Here is a 16,951-nt window from a genome sequence, read left to right on the forward strand (position 1 = left end):
AGATCTATGTGGTCCAAGAATTCCAAGAATGCAAGCTGAGGGGATGAGGGGTCCCAAGTCAGACTAACATGTCTCTACAGGCTCCTGACTTGACCACTTCCTCTCCCTCCCTCCTGGGCCAGGGACAGACAGCCTGTCACGATCTGCCACCGCTGGACAAGCACAGACAGGCCTCCGTGAAAGGAACCTCTCATGTTTTCGCCCAGTTTGAGTGTCATTTTCCCTCTCTTCGCCTCGCTTTCTTTGGCTTGCCAACTTTCAAGTTTGTTTCATTTTTCCTGATAATAAAAGAAACACACTTACCGTAAAACAAGATTTAGGGACCTCTAAAGACATACAAAGAAATAGATGCCCAAAGACTTGAAATTCCCCTGATTTGTAAAAGATACCTTCTGTATTTTGTTTCTCTGCTTATAAATGCAATACTCAGACACAGCCGCCACCATTAATATTTTGGTGCATTTCTTCCTAGCCCTTTTTCTATGTGTATGTATTAAGATGAAATATAGGAAGTTACCGATATTCAACCATTGTTGACCTAGGAAATGGCGATTTTATATGGTATACCCTAGTCATTCACACAGGTGAAGCCATACTGTGCGTATAATTTTACATCCTATTCTTTTCACTTGTCATTATAACAGCACCACTTGCCCATGTATTCGTGAGCTTGTGTTAACAGCACAAATAATTGATGAGCATTAGCATCTCAGCTGGGAGCCCTGCCTCATAAATCATTGAAAACAGTCCACGTGGTGCCCAGGCTTCCTGAGTCTTGACATGAATGACAATCGCAGTGATTCTTCCAGGAAACTCGTCCTATAAATGCCCCCAGCCAATTGCCTGGGTGCAGTACCTGGCACCAGATTTTCTGCCCAAATGGCAGCTTCTGGGAATGCTGCTAGTAACTGTGTCCAGTCGTTCATCTTGTTCCTCTTAAATGAATTTGTTCCTTACCAGTGATGCATATTGGGTTTGTGGTATGTCTTCCTCTCCAATGAAATGACTCTCTTTGGCTTTTTGTGTTTCCTGTTGTTTGTTTAGTGGTTTCTGGGCCAGGTACAGTCTACCAACATGATTGAAAGAGAGAGCTGACTTTTTTTAGCTTACCAGCAGTAGGAGGGCTGCTTTTAGGGCCCTGGCTTTCTCTCTGCAAACATCATCAGACTATCAAGTCTGTACTTTTTCATCACAGCAGAGTCCTGAGGAGTCCATGGACCATGTGGTCCCTTTATGTTGTGATTCTGCCTCCAAAATGATTGCCCAGGGACAGTAATCTATGTGGGTCCTCATTATCTGAGACTTGGGATAGCCCTGTTCCTCATGGGGTCTCTATTTGCTCTAGATCTGGCTGGGTTCAACCACATAGACTAAGAAGATTATATGTCCATCCGAAAGTCCCATTTGCATAAGGTTTGGGAGCTTATAAGATCAACTGTCATTGCTGATAATAACATCATGTCACTCCAGGTGCAACAGTTTAAAAGGATGAACTTTAACATTTTGGCCCCAAGAATAAAACAGTAACAGGAGACCAGAACATTTAAAGGTAATCTACAGCGTATAAACATATCAAAGGGTTAGAGAAAATAAGGCAAAAAGACACAAAAAATGAAATATGTGGTCTCTCTTGTGATCAATACATGGCAAGCAGAGAGGCAATATTATAAATATTGACCCTGGCTTTGAGGTCAGTCCAACTTGCATTCAAATCCTGACCCTGTCTCTTACTAGTTGTGAAAGGCTCCTAGATTGCTTCCTTTTCTGTAAAACTGACCTAAAAACACCCACTCTGCAGAATGACTGTATGGAGTAAAGACAGAATATGTGTAAAATACTGATCACACGTGAGCTTGATAATAGCAGTTATTATTATTATTAGACACACAAAACTTCAAGAATTTTTGATTTGATCTTTTAAATGTTTAACATTGCAAACACAACATTGGGACAGTAATAGATAAACTTAAAAAGAAAAACCAACCTCACTACCCCCCAAAATCAGACTATTTACATTTTCCAATATTTCCATTACACAGGGTATTTGTATTTTCAGTTTTTCTTCACCTAACATTGTACTGTAAGTTTCCTCCTGTTGCAGCACGGTCTAGTTTAGTGTAAAATAGTTATTATTTCAACAAATATACCATAATCTAATTAATCATTCCTCTATTTGTGAACATTTATTTGTTTGGGGAATATTCTTTCCTTTTGTTCCTGTTTCTGCTATGGTGAGTTGAAATGCACGATTTTAAAAATATTTAGGCCTTTTTCCTTAGGTGTATAGATATTTTTTAGCTCGAATTTGAGCACTGTATAAGCTAATGACCGTTCACTGTGGAGAAAGAAGAGGTAGCTTCAGCCTAGTTTCTAGTGGAAGGCAAAGTGGGACAACTCCAAGAATCCTCATGTCTATTAACCTCGGTTTCCTCATCTCAGCACTTGACAAACTGGTATGAGGATGACCGATAATTGAGGTAGGCACTCAAAAAATGGATCTTTAAAGTGGACTAAACCTGCTCACGTTCTTGATTTCATTCATTCCCCACACAGCGCCCAGACCGAAGCGGTAGGTATTCATATTATTTGAAGCACAGAGGTAGGTATTCATATCATTTGGGGTAAGGTTCTTACCCCAGGTCACACAGCGGCTGGGAGAGGACGGAGAACGTCTTTCGCGGATTCTGAATTCCCAGCTTTCCCACTGGGCTTTGAAAAAAAAAAAAAATGCCCCCAGCCCCCACCCTAACTGAGGGCGGGAACCAAGTGGCTGAGGGTCCAGCTGAGCTGTGCGGGAGGCGTCGCTCGCCCTGCCAGGAGGCTCCGCCTCCCGGGCGCTCGGGCCCCGCCCGGCTCCGAGCATGCCCAGTGCGCTCCCCGCCGTCCCAATGGTGCCGGGAGGGTGCTGCAACTCCAGGTTTTGCTGGCGACCGGAGGTCCGGGGGCGGGGCCGGGAGGGTTCTGTTCCTGGGACTCCCTGGCTCGGTTGAAATTCCCCGGACAAGACGCTCGGGCAGCGTCCTGTGCAGGGTCGCAACTCCGGGGCAGGGACCGAACTGAAGCACCAGGTGCTGCCGGCTGCCGCCGAGTGGCCCTAGGCCCACAGGGCCCCTGGACCCTCAGGCATCTGGTCGGGACAGGATGATTACAGCCGTCACTCCATCCTTTCATTCACATATTCATTCAACAAACTGTTTTTGAGCACCTACTATGTGCCAGGTGCTGTCTTAGGGACTGGGACAATGTAGTGAAGACAGGCAGGGCTACAGCCCCAGAGCTAAAATTCCAGAGGTGAATACACAGTAAGAAGTAAGCAAGTCAGGGGAAAAGGCAGTTACTGACCTCATCTCCTGCTACTTTGCCCTGCTTGCTATTTCCTAAGCAGTCCTGCGCCTTAGTGTCTGCACTGGCTGATCCCTCTGCCAGAAATGCTCTCCCCAATTTATCTGCTTGGCTGAAATGTCTGACCACCTCATTGAAAACTGCACTCCCTCCACCCCAAGTTTCTTTTCCTCTCGTAAAGCATATCACCTTCTACTACTTGTCTATCGCCTGCCTCTCTTCCGCCAAACTCCGGCAAGGGACAGGATTTCTGTCTATTCACCGCACGTGAAGAATCAGAGTAAGTGATCAATAATTATTTGTTGAATGAATTAATGGATAGTGATAAATGTGAAGAAAATAAAGTGAGGACATGGAACAGAGGGCTAACTTAGTAAGGTGGTCAGGGAAGGCCTCAGAGAAGGAGGACCTACGTACAATGAGAAGGTTCCAGCCACGGGAATAGCTGGGCAAAGACGTCCCACACAGAGGAGGAAAGGCATGTGTAAATGTCCTGAGGCTAGACAAGTTCTGAGTGTTTGATGGACAGAAAGGTGCTCATGGGGCTGCAGGAATGCAGGAACCAGATCAGGTAAGTCTTGGGAAGAAAGTTCAAGCCAGGAAGTTTCTAGTGGAACGGGATGGGCACTGCACTGGGAGTCAGCAGGACCCCAGCTGGGCAAGACTTCTCCTTAAGTCAAAGATTTGTTTAGCGCCGGCTGCTCGACATCCCTAGGCATAAAATCACTTAGGGCTGGGCACACAGTACGTGCCCAATAAATGGTAATGGAACGAATGCCTGCGTGCATGCGCGAGGGGACACCGGCCTGCACGGAACTCGGCAAGAGAGCCCTGGTGGCCCTGGGAGATGCGTCCGAGCACACCGGCCTCGGGTGGGGGCGGGGGCGTCCCGCAGGGCGTTCCGGGAGCCCGCCCCCCGCCCGGCGCGCGGGCCCGTCGCGGCCAGCCGGGCCGGCGGGAGCCGCCCGCGGGCGGCACTGGGCATGCTCAGACGGCGGCCAGGTCGCGCAGCGAGCGAGCTTCTGCGCCGCCCGCACGCGCGACCTACCTGGGCGCCCCGCGCCCCCAGATGCTGCAGGTACGGGCCGGCGCGACCCCAGCGGGCTGGGGGCAGGGCGCGGGGCCACCGGGGGCCGGGGTCGCGCTGGGCGCTGCCCCGCCCCCACGCTTCCCCAGGCGCGCGGCGAACGCGCGGGCGGGCTGGCGGACGCGGCGGCCCCGGGTTCCCGGTGCCTCGTCGGGGCGGGGAGGGGGCGCCCTGGCCGCGCTCACCTGGTGGGGCGCGGGCGGGAGGGAGCAGGCCGGGCCGGGTGGGGCTGGGTCCCGGCGATCCGGGAGGGCCCAGCGGCCGGCGATCCGGGAGGGCCCAGCGCCGCCGTGACCGCGGCCCCTGCCCCGGCCGCCGAGGGGTTGCACAGCCCGCGTGGAGCCAGCCAAGCGCGGCGTCCAGACCTTCTCGGCTCCCAGGGCGAATTCGCCTCTCGGCTTTCAAAGATGGCATTTCCTGGGCCTGGCACGAACTCCAGCGCCAATAAATCCTCCCCGTTCCACGGGTGATATGGAATGATTTATCAGGTACCTGCGGTGAGACAGCTGCAGTGGGGGAGTGTATGTGAGAGCGCCCAGTCCCCCGGAAATTCCCGTTTTCAGCAACGTGAACTTACTGAAAAGTTGCGGTTGCCTTAAAAATTCATGGGAAGTTGAGACGACTTGACACCTGGGTTTTCCGAGGTGGGAAAGAGCTTGTGACTCGGAAACTGGAGACCTCCGTTCAGGTTGGGCTCCCCCTTGGCCAGCTGGTGACCTTGGGGCGAGTTGTCTAACCTCTCTGATCTTCCTTTTCCTCCCCTGCAAACAGCCGGTAATAATGCCCACCTCACTGGGTTGTTGGGTGGATTAAGTGGGATAAATTGTGTGGAGGTGTTGGGCACCGTGCCCGGCCAAAGCAAGCAAGCAGTTGGCATGATGGGAATTTAACTCGATTAGAGACCCTCGTGGCTCCCATTTCACCAGGAAATTGGAATTACGAAAGCATCTTAAGGGCCTAGTGCCAGATTGACAGACCCTGTCTTGTGCCCAGGAGAACTTCTACTGAAATCTTTGGAAAAACAATTTAGCTGAATTGTAATCGGAGAGCACCTTCTTTAAAAGCAGTTTTATACATTCAGAAACTCCAGAAGTTGGCAGTTCAGCTTGACTTACAAAAGAGCTGTTTTGCAAGATGATCCATCTCGCAAGTGTTTAAGCAGATGATGCTTTGAAAGTAAAGCCTAGTTAGGAAAATTTCTGTTCTAAAAAGCTCCCAAACCCAGCTTTCAGTGATAATTTAAATTAGCATTTCTTAACTTTAGCAATGTTAACATTTGGGGTTCAATAATTCTTTGTTGTGGGGCCTTTTCTAGCATTGTAGGATGTTTAGCAGCATCTTTGGTCTCTACCTAGTAGATTCCGGTAGCAATCCCTTTCCCTCAGTTGTGCCAATCAAAAATGCTTCCAGACGTCCCTCCCTGTGCGGGGGCAGGGCACAAATTTTCCCTTTCTCCCCCCTTTAGAACCACCCTGCTTTCTGTCATCAGCCTATTTGAGTTGTTTGAGAAGTTTGTTTTATGTTTTTACTATAATAACCAACCTTTGTATAGACTTGTAGAACTGCACAGAGTACATCCACGTGCATCAACTCATTTAATTTTTACAACTCCCCCGTGAGGCTGGTGTTATTCCCATTTTACAGGTGAGGAAACTGAGGCTTTGAGCAGTCAATTACACAGTATGTGGTGTAGCTGGGATATAACTCATGTCGTCTGGTTCCACGGACAGGTCTTTTTCTTCTGCATCAGGCTGCTCTTTATTGTATTGAGACTTTCAAATAGATGGCGTTCCTGATGATTAAGGCAAGATGTAAAGTAGATTGGAAGCTGGAAACCTTTCTGGCTAGTTGAAAATTAACAACAACAAGCTATTTTCTGACAGAGAGTAGGTCATTCTAGTTAAATATTCTAGTTTATAGTAAGCTCCCATAAATCCTGCATACAGTTGATGGAATACCAATTTGCAGAGAATTAGAGTAGAGTAAAACGTGCCTAATACTCTGTATTGATCCTGCCTTGTCTCTGGTGATTTGCTGTCTCCTAAAACCAACTCATATATGCAAATTAGACATTAGCTGGAATGTAAAAGTTCAGGTTACTGAAGGCATCTCAGAGTGGCTGGAGTGGCTGAGGCATTCCATTCAGCAAGCATTTATTGAGCTGCTTCTACGTGGCAGATGCAGTGCTGGGTGGGGATGCAGAGTGGGCCAGTGGACTCCAGTGAACCCGGGGTGCCCGGGGAACTTCTCCTCAAGGAGAGGGCAGGTCTTGGCCAGGCCAGACACACAGGAGGCCAAGGTCAGGGACAGCTTGGGGCGGGAGAAAGTACCTAAGTTAACACAGAGTCCAATTCAGGATCCCACACTGCTTCACCATCCTTTTTTTGAGCCCTCCATTTCCACATTTTATCATAGAGAAGGTATTCTGGTGGCTTGTAACATTCCCATTCAAGTGCCAGGAACCTGGTCAGAGATGAATCTTATCTCTGAAAGAAGTTGGGGTTCCAAGCTGGTAATTGGTCTCAGGGGATTGAGACCAACTCCTTGATTGTTGACTGTGATCTGGGAGGTTCTGCATGCATTGTTTAATTTCAGTGTGCTCCCCCTCTCCTCTTACAGTTGAGGAAACTCAGCTAGCAAAGGTAGTGTGGGACCAGGAGCTAGAGGGACGAACTGGGACCTTCTGAACCTCGGGTCCAGGCACACGAGGAATTCCATTTTCTAGGATGGGCACAATCTACCAGAGGACTTTGGGGATTGGAGGGAACAGGAAGACAAGGCACCCTACCCACCCCCCACAAACCTCAGGGTTTGTGGCATGTTGGGGGATGGGGGGAACCTGCGATGTGTGGTCCTTCCCTCTCTCCTTAGGTAAGTGCCTGTTGACGGTAATCCCAGCGCTCACCTTCCTTCCTTCAGACAATGGTCCTGGAAAGCAGGGCCACCCTCTTCATCTCTTCGCAGGGGCTGGAATGCCGAGGGCAATCCCCTGGCGATGACAGGCTGGGAGTGTGGGGCAGCCAGCTGGTGTAGCTTCCCAAGCCTGGGCTCTTCTTTTTTTTAAAGATTTATTGATTGATTGATTGATTGATTGATTGATTGATTGATTGCTATGTTGGGTCTTCGTTTCTGTGCTAGGGCTTTCTCTAGTTGCGGCAAGTGGGGGCCACTCTTCATCGCGGTACGCGGGCCTCTCGCTATTGTGGCCTCTCTTGTTGCGGAGCACAGGCTCCAGATGCACAGGCTCAGTAGTTGTGGCTCACGGGCCTAGTTGCTCCGCGGCATGTGGGATCTTCCCAGACCAGGGCTCGAACCCGTGTCCCCTGCATTAGCAGGCAGATTCTCAACCACTGCGCCACCAGGGAAGCCCAAGCCTGGGCTCTTCTGACCAACTCTAATAGAGACAAGATCGGACCAGGTCAGTGTCCACTCTGCCCAGGTCTGGGTCCTGGCAACTGCGGACTCTGATCTCACAGGCGTCTCCTTTCATCTGCCTGAGGGGGAACTAAAAGGGAGTGCTTGGTAGGTCCCTGGCTGAAATCTGATCTGGTCATGGGTTCCGAGACCCAGAGATCTTGCATCTCCATAGCTTCCGGTTATGTATGATGCACCTGTAATAGCCTTCTGCCTCCAAGGGAAGATCAGCTGTGAGCACAGATGTAACAGCAAATTCAGACCTTTATTGAGCCTATACTATGTGTCAGGCCCTAGGGTTGCAGAGATGAAAGCTGAACCCGTCTTGGAAGGATTCATGGTGGAGTTGGGAAGACAGTAACATTGTGACATTTCTGTGTGAGTGTGTACATGCATGTGGACATGCATGTGCTATCTATCTATCTGTCTGATAACTGCTTTAAAAGAGGATAAAGCTAGATGCAAGAGATCCCAGTGGAGAGAGCCATTCATTCTGATGGGCATTGGGGACCACCATAGGGAGTAGTTGGCATTTGAATTCAGCCTTGAAGGTAGAAAAAGATGGTATTCAGGGGGCAGACAGAATGGCAGCTGCAAAGACTCAGAGGCATGAAGAGACCTCTTGTATTTCAGGAATGGTGACTCTTCCCAGGCCCAGCCTCCTGATCTTGGCTAATGCAGGACCCACCTCCTATAGTTAGGGTATCCCCCCATCTCTGTACAGGGGCCTGGCCTCACTCAACCCAGGGTATGTGTCCATTCTCCTTGTTTGTCCTGCATAGGAGCGATGCCTCTGTGCTGTCTCTGAGGCGTGAGCACCTTCTGCCAGGGATACCTCTGGTTTTAGTTATTAAACACTGATATGGCACTTACTAGCTGCCAGGCAATGTTCTGAGTACTTTCCAAATATTAATCACTCTTTTAATCTTTGTAGCAACTCTCTGGCCGTGCTGCTTCCCTGAGTACTGGCCACTGGGTAGGTAGGTGGGGGCAGAGCTCATGTCCCTGGTCTGTGTCCCTCTGTGGATGATGCCCTCATCATGGTACAGCTTCTCCTGGCTGCGGTTTACATCGATGTGCCAGGAAGCAGCCAAGTCTGAGAGTCGTGATGGAGTGCTGACTGCCCCGGATTTTTCTCCCTGACCCCGTTTCCTTCAGGGGTCCAGCAGGGCTCCACTGACTACATTTTCTGAACCAAAGACTGGGATCTGTAGTCTGAGAAAGAATGTTTGTGCTGAGTCTTTGTGCAAGAGGAGGCCTGGGAGGTGTTGTTTGGATACTGAGAGTGGAATTTTCGATGGTTTATGTGGAAAGTTAGGACAGAGCATTTGAAATTGGGATAGTCCTGGAAAATTCAGGTCCCGTGATTTACTGTCGGGATACATAAGCTTTTAGTAAATAGTTAAGCAATGTGTAGTTTGAATTTTCTGTACTGAGCCTCTTGGAGCCTCAAAATGGAATAAATAGTACCTTCTAGCCCCAGAATCTTGCTAATACTTACCAGCCCCAGTTTACAGATGGGATGAGGAAACTGAGGCTCAGCGAGATGAAATGACTCCTGGAAGGGCGTACTGCTCTACGAGGACAGCCAGGGTTTGAACTCAAGTCTGTCCCCAGGCAAATACTTGACTGTAAAAGGAGGATAATAATAGAACCTGTTTCCATTAAATTGACCATGTTAAAGGAGCTAATGACCGAAAACCCACTCAGGTAGAACTTGGCACAGAAAAGGGTCCCCTCCCTTTGTGCTCGTGCCGCTGACCCGCAGACAAGCGCCTTGTTTAGCCTTCGATGCTGAGAGTGGCCATCGCGAGTGATGGCCTGCTCCCAGGGCAGGGCTGAGGGCCCGGCTCACAGGGCTAGAGGGACGTTCCAAGGGGCAGGGTCCAGGACCAGAAAGGGGCCGTGGCCAGCTGGATGCTGTGTTGACGAAAGGCACTGGTCTGACTTAGAGAGAGGGGTGTGAAGACCTGGCCCCTGCACCCTACTTCCCTCAGGTGAGTCAGCCTCGGTCTAGACCTGAGGGTCTTGGTGGGAGAGGCAGCAACCAGCTCTGGCAGCCGTCCCTTGACCCGAACCACTGGTGGGCCTGGAGTGGAGATAATGACAGCCTGAACTCAGGTCTTGCTCGCTTTGCTCCCCCCCCATTACCTCCCCAGGTCTGGTTATCAAATTCATACATGGTTGCTGTACAAAATTACGGTGTCAGGAAGCAATGGAAAAATCATGCATGGTGTTCTTCCTGGAAGCAGCTCTCCCACCACCATCACCACCATGGAGGACTCCACACGCCAGCCTGTTCTCTGCTGCAGCCAAGGGGGTCTTTCAGAACTGCTTCCTTTTGCTTTTAGAATAAAAGACAAAACTAATGTTGGCATCTCCTGCAGGCCCTGGTGTACATGCTTTGGTCCCCATGCTTTCTCTGCTCACAGGGCCAGTGAGAACCTGGAACCTTCCTCCCCTCCTCCCCAGTTAACTCATTCTTTGGGCCTTGGCTCCATGATTGTAGATGCCTCCCCTCGCCTTCCTGCTGTGGGTAAAACTGCCTGCTGTAAACGCTCACATTCTGGCCACCAGGTCTCTCTGCTTTTACAGCACTTTTCATAGTTGCAATTTTGTGCTTAATTAGTGTAATTATTTGTATTAGTACCTGTCTCCCCAGCTACACTGTGAGCTCTGTGAAATCAGGGTCTCTCTTCCTTTAAACACACATGCACACACCACACACACACTTTCTTTGAGACTTATTTTTTTTCTTTTAACTTTTTATTTTGACCTAATTCAGACTTACAGAGAAGTTCCAAGAATAGAACAGAGAACTCCCGTATACCCTTCACCCAGATTCCTCAAATGTTACCGTTTTATCACATTTATTTTATTCTTCTCTCTAGGTATACATTTTTTTCCTAAACCATTTGAGGATCATTTATAGACTCTTCCTTTCCCCCTAAATACTTCAGTGTATTTCCTAAAACCAATGACATTCTCCTGTATAACTATGGTACACTTTTTAAACAAGAAATCAGTATTGATACAGTACTGTTATCTAATCTGCAGACCTACAGGCTTTGCTGGTTGTCTTGGTAGTGTCCTTTGTAGCAAAGAAAACCCCAGATCGTGTGTTGCATGTGGTTATGTCTCTTCAGTCTCCTTTAAATTAGAGCAGTTCCTCAGGCTTTCTTTGTCCTTTATGACCTTGACATTTTTGGAGAATACAGGCCAGTTATTTGGTAGAATGCTCCTCAGTTTGAGTCTGTTTTAACCCACCATGTGTCTTCAATGCCACTGAAACATCAGATGCACTCAGTTAACATTTGGTGAATGAAAAAAGTCAGCAGGTTGTCTAGTCTCCCCCACTCCCACTCCTTTCAGCAGAAGGATGTTGTGGGTTTTTTTGTTTTTTTTAATTTATTTTTGGCTGCGTTGGGTTTTTGTTGCTGGGCGCGGGCTTTCTCTAGTTGCGACGAGCGGGGGCTACTCTTCGTTGTGGTGCGCGGGCTTCTCGTTGTGGTGCGTGGGCTTCTCGTTGCGGTGCGCGGGCTTCTCGTTGCAGTGGCTTCTCTTGTTGGGGGGCACAGGCTCTAGGCGCACGGGCTTCAGTAGTTGTGGCTTGCGGGCTCTAGAGCACAGGCTCAGTAGTTGTGGCGCACAGACTTAGTTGCTCCGCTCCATGTGGGGTCTTCCTGGCCCAGGCCTCGAACCTGTGTCCCCTGCATTGGCAGGCAGATTCTTAACCCCTGTGCCACCAGGGAAGCCCAGGATGTTGTTATTTAGTTGCCATCTTGCTGTATATAGATTTGAATCTTGCTACCTTTATTTTTATGCATTTATTTTTTAATGGAAGTGTAGTTGACATACAATATTATGTCAGTTTCAGGTGAACAACATAGTGATTCGACATTTGCCTACATTATGAAATGATCACCACGATAAGTCTAGTAACCATCTGTCCCCATACAAAGTTATTACAGTAGTGTGGTCTATATTCCTTAAGCTGTATATTACATCCCTGTGGCTTATGTATTTTATAACTGGAAGTTTGTACTTCTTAATCCCTTCACCTAGTTTGCCCAACCCATCCCCCCGCCCCCTGTATGAGTCTATTTCTGTTTTGTTTCATTTGTTCTTTTGTTTTTTAGATTTCACATGTAAGTGAAGTCATACAGTATTTGTCTTTCTCTGTCTGGCTTACCTCACTTAGCATAATACCCTCTAGATCATTGGTCCCCAAGCGTTTTGGCACCAGGGACCAGTTCCGTGGAAGACAGTTTTTCCGTGGACGGCTGGGGGGGGTGGGCGGGGGGACAGTTCAGGCAGTAATGGGAGCGATGGGGAGCGGCAGATGAAGCTTCGCTCGCTCTCCCGCCACTCACCTCCTGCTGTGCGGCCTGGTTCCTAACAGGCCGCGGCCCAGTACCGGTCTGCAGCCCGGGGGTTGGGGACCCCTCCTCTAGATCCATGTTCCCACAAATGGCAAGATTTTATTCTTTTTTATGACTGAGTAATATCCCATTGTATATATACACCACATCTTCTTTGTTCATTCATCTATCCTGATACTCTTTTTTAATAACACAGCTTTCCCCCCAAAAGAGAGGCTTCCTCCAGGGATAGTGAGCCTGCTGTCTCTGCAGGAATACAAGTGGACGCCGGGCCATGGCTTGGCAGGGATGCTAGAGAGGAGAACAGAACATTTGGTGAGGGGCAAGACTCAGCCTGCACGTCCCTCCCGACACTGAGTGCCTTCTCCAACTGCAGCTCTGACTTCCCAGGCCTAGGGGCCCAAGAATAAGGTAACTAGAATTTCTAATCCAAACCAGAACATTTTGAGAATAAATGGGGGGCTGTTAATAATTGCATCTAATCAAGTAACTTCAACTGGGGCTATCCTGGACAAATCAGGATATGTGGTCACTCTACCCAAATGTGACTTTGAAGTTGGAGATCGGTGCCTGAGGATCAGCCTAGAAAACCCTCTAGCAGTAGGAATTTTCTGCGTGGACAAAGCAAAACTCATCTCCCTGGCATTACCTGCAGGCCCATATTAGTGGTTTTGGTCTTCTCTGTGGTCGCACCTCCCTTGGTGTGCCCCTCCCAGCCTTTCTCCTGCTACATCCACCTTGTTTCAGCGCTCCCCTCACCTGTTCCTTCCTGCCAGGGGGACTGAGAGAGCCTGGAACATCACTTCCAAACCCAGGCTGGATGGAGGAGGGGGGTGGGGTTTGTGATACATGCACAGGGGGGAAAACAAGCCAGCTGTGCTTCCTACTGACCCAGTTTTAATGGAATTTAAGAGCCAGGGTGTGTAAGTGAGGTATGGCTGGAGACCAGAGTTTCCCTAGACCTTATCTTTCCCACCCGGCCCCCGCCATGCTCACACTTCCACCTGTATTTCGTGCGCAGACACCCAGGTTCCTCTTCCAGCCCTAGTTCTGAGATCAGAACCGAGTCGCTGGTCTTTGGCAGATGCACGGAAGCAGCTGGCACTGGGGACCCAGGCACAAGAGGATGGGCATTGAATGACTAGAAGGTGCAGAGAAGGACTTGGATGCAGAGAGACCAGCCAGGAAACCAGCATCAAGGGAGTCTGGTAACAAGGCCAATACAGGGTCATTTATCAGGAAGCCTAGAGTTGCAGTATTGAATGCCTGACACTCGGTCACAGGGGCAGGCACTGGTGTCTGATTAGCCCAGTTCCTTAACTCATTTTCTGCCTAGCAAAAAACACGAACTCTGCCTTCCTGGATTAAAAAGTATAGGCATACCTCATTGTATTGGGCTTCGCAGATACTGTGTTTTTTACATTGAAGGTTTGTGGCAACCCTGCATCAATCAGGTCTTTTGGTGCCATTTTTCCAACAGCATTTGCTCACTTCGGCTCTCTGTGTCACCTTTTGGTAATTCTTGCAATATTTCAAACACTCTACTGGCAAAAGATAATGAGTCACTGAAGGCTCACATGATGGTTAGCATTTTTTAGCAATAAAGTATGTTTAATTAAGGTATGTATATTGTTTTTTAGACATAATGCTGTTACATACTTAATAAACTACAGTATAGTGTAAACATAACTTTTATATGCACTGGGAAACCAAAAAAATTGTGTGACTCGCTTTATTGCGATATTTGCTTTATTGCGGTGTTCTGGAATGGAACCCACAGTATCTCCAAGGTATGCCTGTTTTATAGGGTGAAAATGTGAAGGTATAGAGATTTTCCGGGGCATCCTAGTCTTGTGGACTTCAAGAACATGGTCCAGTGCAGTATAGTGTTTTTATAACTCCAGGCATTGGTGGCTTTAAGGGAAAAGCCAGTTAGTGAGAGTTTCTAGTTATTAGAATGCAAGATACTAGCACTTACTGAACTTTGGAAATATTTCTGGTTAACTGCGATATTATGTTTACTGGTTAAAAATGTTCTCCCCCACCCCACCCAGGCATAGCTATGTAAAAGCATTGAGTTTGAGGTCACCTTTTACAGGACAGAGAGGGTCACACAGTGTCTGAACTGGAAAGGACCTCAGAAGAACCTTTTCCAGCTCCCTCTCTTTACAGATGGGGAAACTGAGGCATGCTCAGGGCACACAGATAGTCACAGAGCAGGGACTGGTACCTGCATCATACAGTTTCCAGCCCCCAGATCTTGGGTGTGTTTTCTAGATCTCATCTAAGGAAGTTTATTAAATAGACTGTATATTTCTATCATTTTGTTAACATCTTTTGGCATTTGTCTAACTGTAAAAATAAGCTGTATTGGCATCAAAGTATTAATAGTTGTGCATTTCTTGCTCTTTTATGTAGAAGTTGCTAGGCTGATTTTTTTTTTTAATTAATTTATTTTTGGCTGCATTGAGTGTTCGTTGCTGTGCTCGGGCTTCTCATTGTGGTGGCTTCTCTTGTTGTGGATCTCGGGCTCTAGGCATGCGGGCTTCAGTAGTTGTGGCCTGCAGGCTCAGTAGCTGTGGCTCGCAGGCTCTAGAGCACAGGCTCAGTAGTTGTGGTGCACAGGCTTAGTTGTTCCGCGGCATGTGGGATCTTCCTGGACCAGGGCTCAAACCCGTGTCCCGTGCATTGGCAGGTGGATTCTTAACCACTGCACCACCAGGGAAGCTCTGCTAGGCTGATTGTTTTTTTCGTTTTTATGTAAGAAGATGATATATACCTTCCATTGAGTTTCTGTATTCTGTACTAGTGTTTCTCAAACTTTAGCACATCAGAATTGCCTTTTAAAACACAAGCTGCTATGCCCCACCCCCAGAGTTTCTGAGTCAGTGGGTCTGAATCAGACTCAGGTGAGGCCTCAGAATTTGCATTTCTTTTTTTTTTTTAGCACTTTTTTTTTTTTTTAATTTTTGGCCAGGCCACGTGGCATGCGGGATTTTAGCTCCCCGACCAGGGATCGAACCTGTGCCCCCTGCAGTGGAAGCTCGGAGTCTTAACCACTGGACTGCCAGAGAAGTCCCATAATTTGCATTTCTAACAAGCTCCTCGGTGATGCTGCTGGTCCAGAGACCAGGGACCATCCTTTGAGGACCGCTGCCCCAGGCTTAGTGATAGTTCCAGATGGTGTGCTCTGTGCTTTACAGCCAGCTGGGCCCTCCTTGCTGCCCAACCAGCCCTCCGTCCTCCCCTGTTGCTCCCATGCCAGCCAGCCTAACTTCTCCACTCTCTCTGGGTCTCCTACCTGTTGCCCTCCCCTCCTCAGATGACCCCACCACCTGTGGCCCTGGGATGCTCAGGGCCGTCTGGAGGGAGCTTCCTCGCCTTTCCCCCTCCCTCCTTCATTTTCTCTTTCTTCCTTTCTTCCAGTTTGAGAAATGAGTGTCTCTGGCTCTGGCTTACCTCTCCACTTCCAGCTGAAAACTGTCGTCCCATCACCTGAAAAAAAAAAAGAAAAGCCTTCTCCCAGCCCGGCCTTACCATTAGGTCACCGCCCCATCACTCCCTTCCTTTCACTGCCAAGCCTGCTGGCGGAATAGTTTACAGTCGCAGAAAAAGATTGGCTCTCACCTCTCTTGACATAGACATGCTATTCAATTCCAGGAGTTCAGGTTTTCTATACCTATGCTGAATGAAAGACGGTTTTTTAAGGGTTTTTTTTGTTTGTTTTTTTTGTTTTGGCTGCATCGGGTCTTTGCTGCTGGGCGCGGGCTTTCTCTAGTTGCGGCGAGCGGGGGCTGCTCTTCGTTGCAGTGGGCGAGCTCCTCATGTGGTGGCTTCTCTTGTTGTGGAGCACAGGCTCTAGGCATGCGGGCTTCAGTAGTTGTGGCATGTGTGCTCAGTAGTTGTGGCACGCAGGCTCAGTAGTTGTGGCGCGCGGGCTCTAGGGCACGTGGGCTTCAGTAGTTGTGGCTCAAGGGCTTAGTTGCTCTGCAGCATGTGGGATCTTCCCAGACCAGGGATCGAACCCGTGTCCCCTGCATTGGCAGGTGGATTCTTAACCACTGCGCCACCAGGGAAATCCCAGAGAGACATATTTTTTTATTTGTGGTAAAATACACATAACATAAAATTTACCATTTTAACCATTTTTAAGTGTATATACAGTTTAGTGGCATTAAGCACAGTCACATTTCTGTGCTACCATCACCACCATGCATCCACAGAACTCTCTTCATCTTACAAAACTGAAACCCTACCCATTGAATACTAACTTTCCATTCCCTCCCCGACCCCCCACCCCATCCCTGGCAACCACCCTCTACTTTCTGTCTCTATAATTTTGTCTACTCTAGGTACCTCATATAACTGGAATCATGCAGTACTTGCCCTTTTGTGACTGGCTTATTTCACTTAGCATAATGTCCTCCAGGTTCATCCATGTTGTCACATGTGTCAGAATTTTCTTCCTTTTTAAGGCTGAGTAATGCTCCATTGAACGTACATACAACATTTTGTTATTCAGTCATGTGTCAATGGACGCCTAGGTTGCTTCCACCTTTTGGCTATTGCAAGTAGTGCTTCTATGAACATGGGTGTACCGAAGGACACAATTCTGATTAAAGGGGGCTTGCAACCTCAGGTGAGATGTTTAGGCATTTATTTATCTAGCAGTCTCAGCTTTATCTATCGCCTGCATCCCCCAGCCCATCGTCCCCAGGCTTCCCCA

The 16,951-nt window shown here is 48.5% G+C and overlaps 1 protein-coding gene across 3 annotated transcripts in view; it reads left to right on the forward strand.

Moving 5' to 3' along the window:
• The first annotated feature begins 4,347 nt into the window (after positions 1-4,347).
• Positions 4,348-16,951, forward strand: part of PTPN3 (protein tyrosine phosphatase non-receptor type 3) — a 107,477-nt gene continuing 94,873 nt past the window's right edge. For all 3 annotated transcript variants that reach the window (XM_061200125.1, XM_061200127.1, XM_061200126.1), the window contains exon 1: positions 4,348-4,420. The gene's annotated coding sequence lies outside the window, so the exon portion shown is untranslated. The remainder of the gene's footprint in view (positions 4,421-16,951) is intronic.

This window comes from Eubalaena glacialis, chromosome 9 (assembly GCF_028564815.1).
Source record: "Eubalaena glacialis isolate mEubGla1 chromosome 9, mEubGla1.1.hap2.+ XY, whole genome shotgun sequence".
Classification (NCBI taxonomy): Eukaryota; Metazoa; Chordata; class Mammalia; order Artiodactyla; family Balaenidae; genus Eubalaena; species Eubalaena glacialis.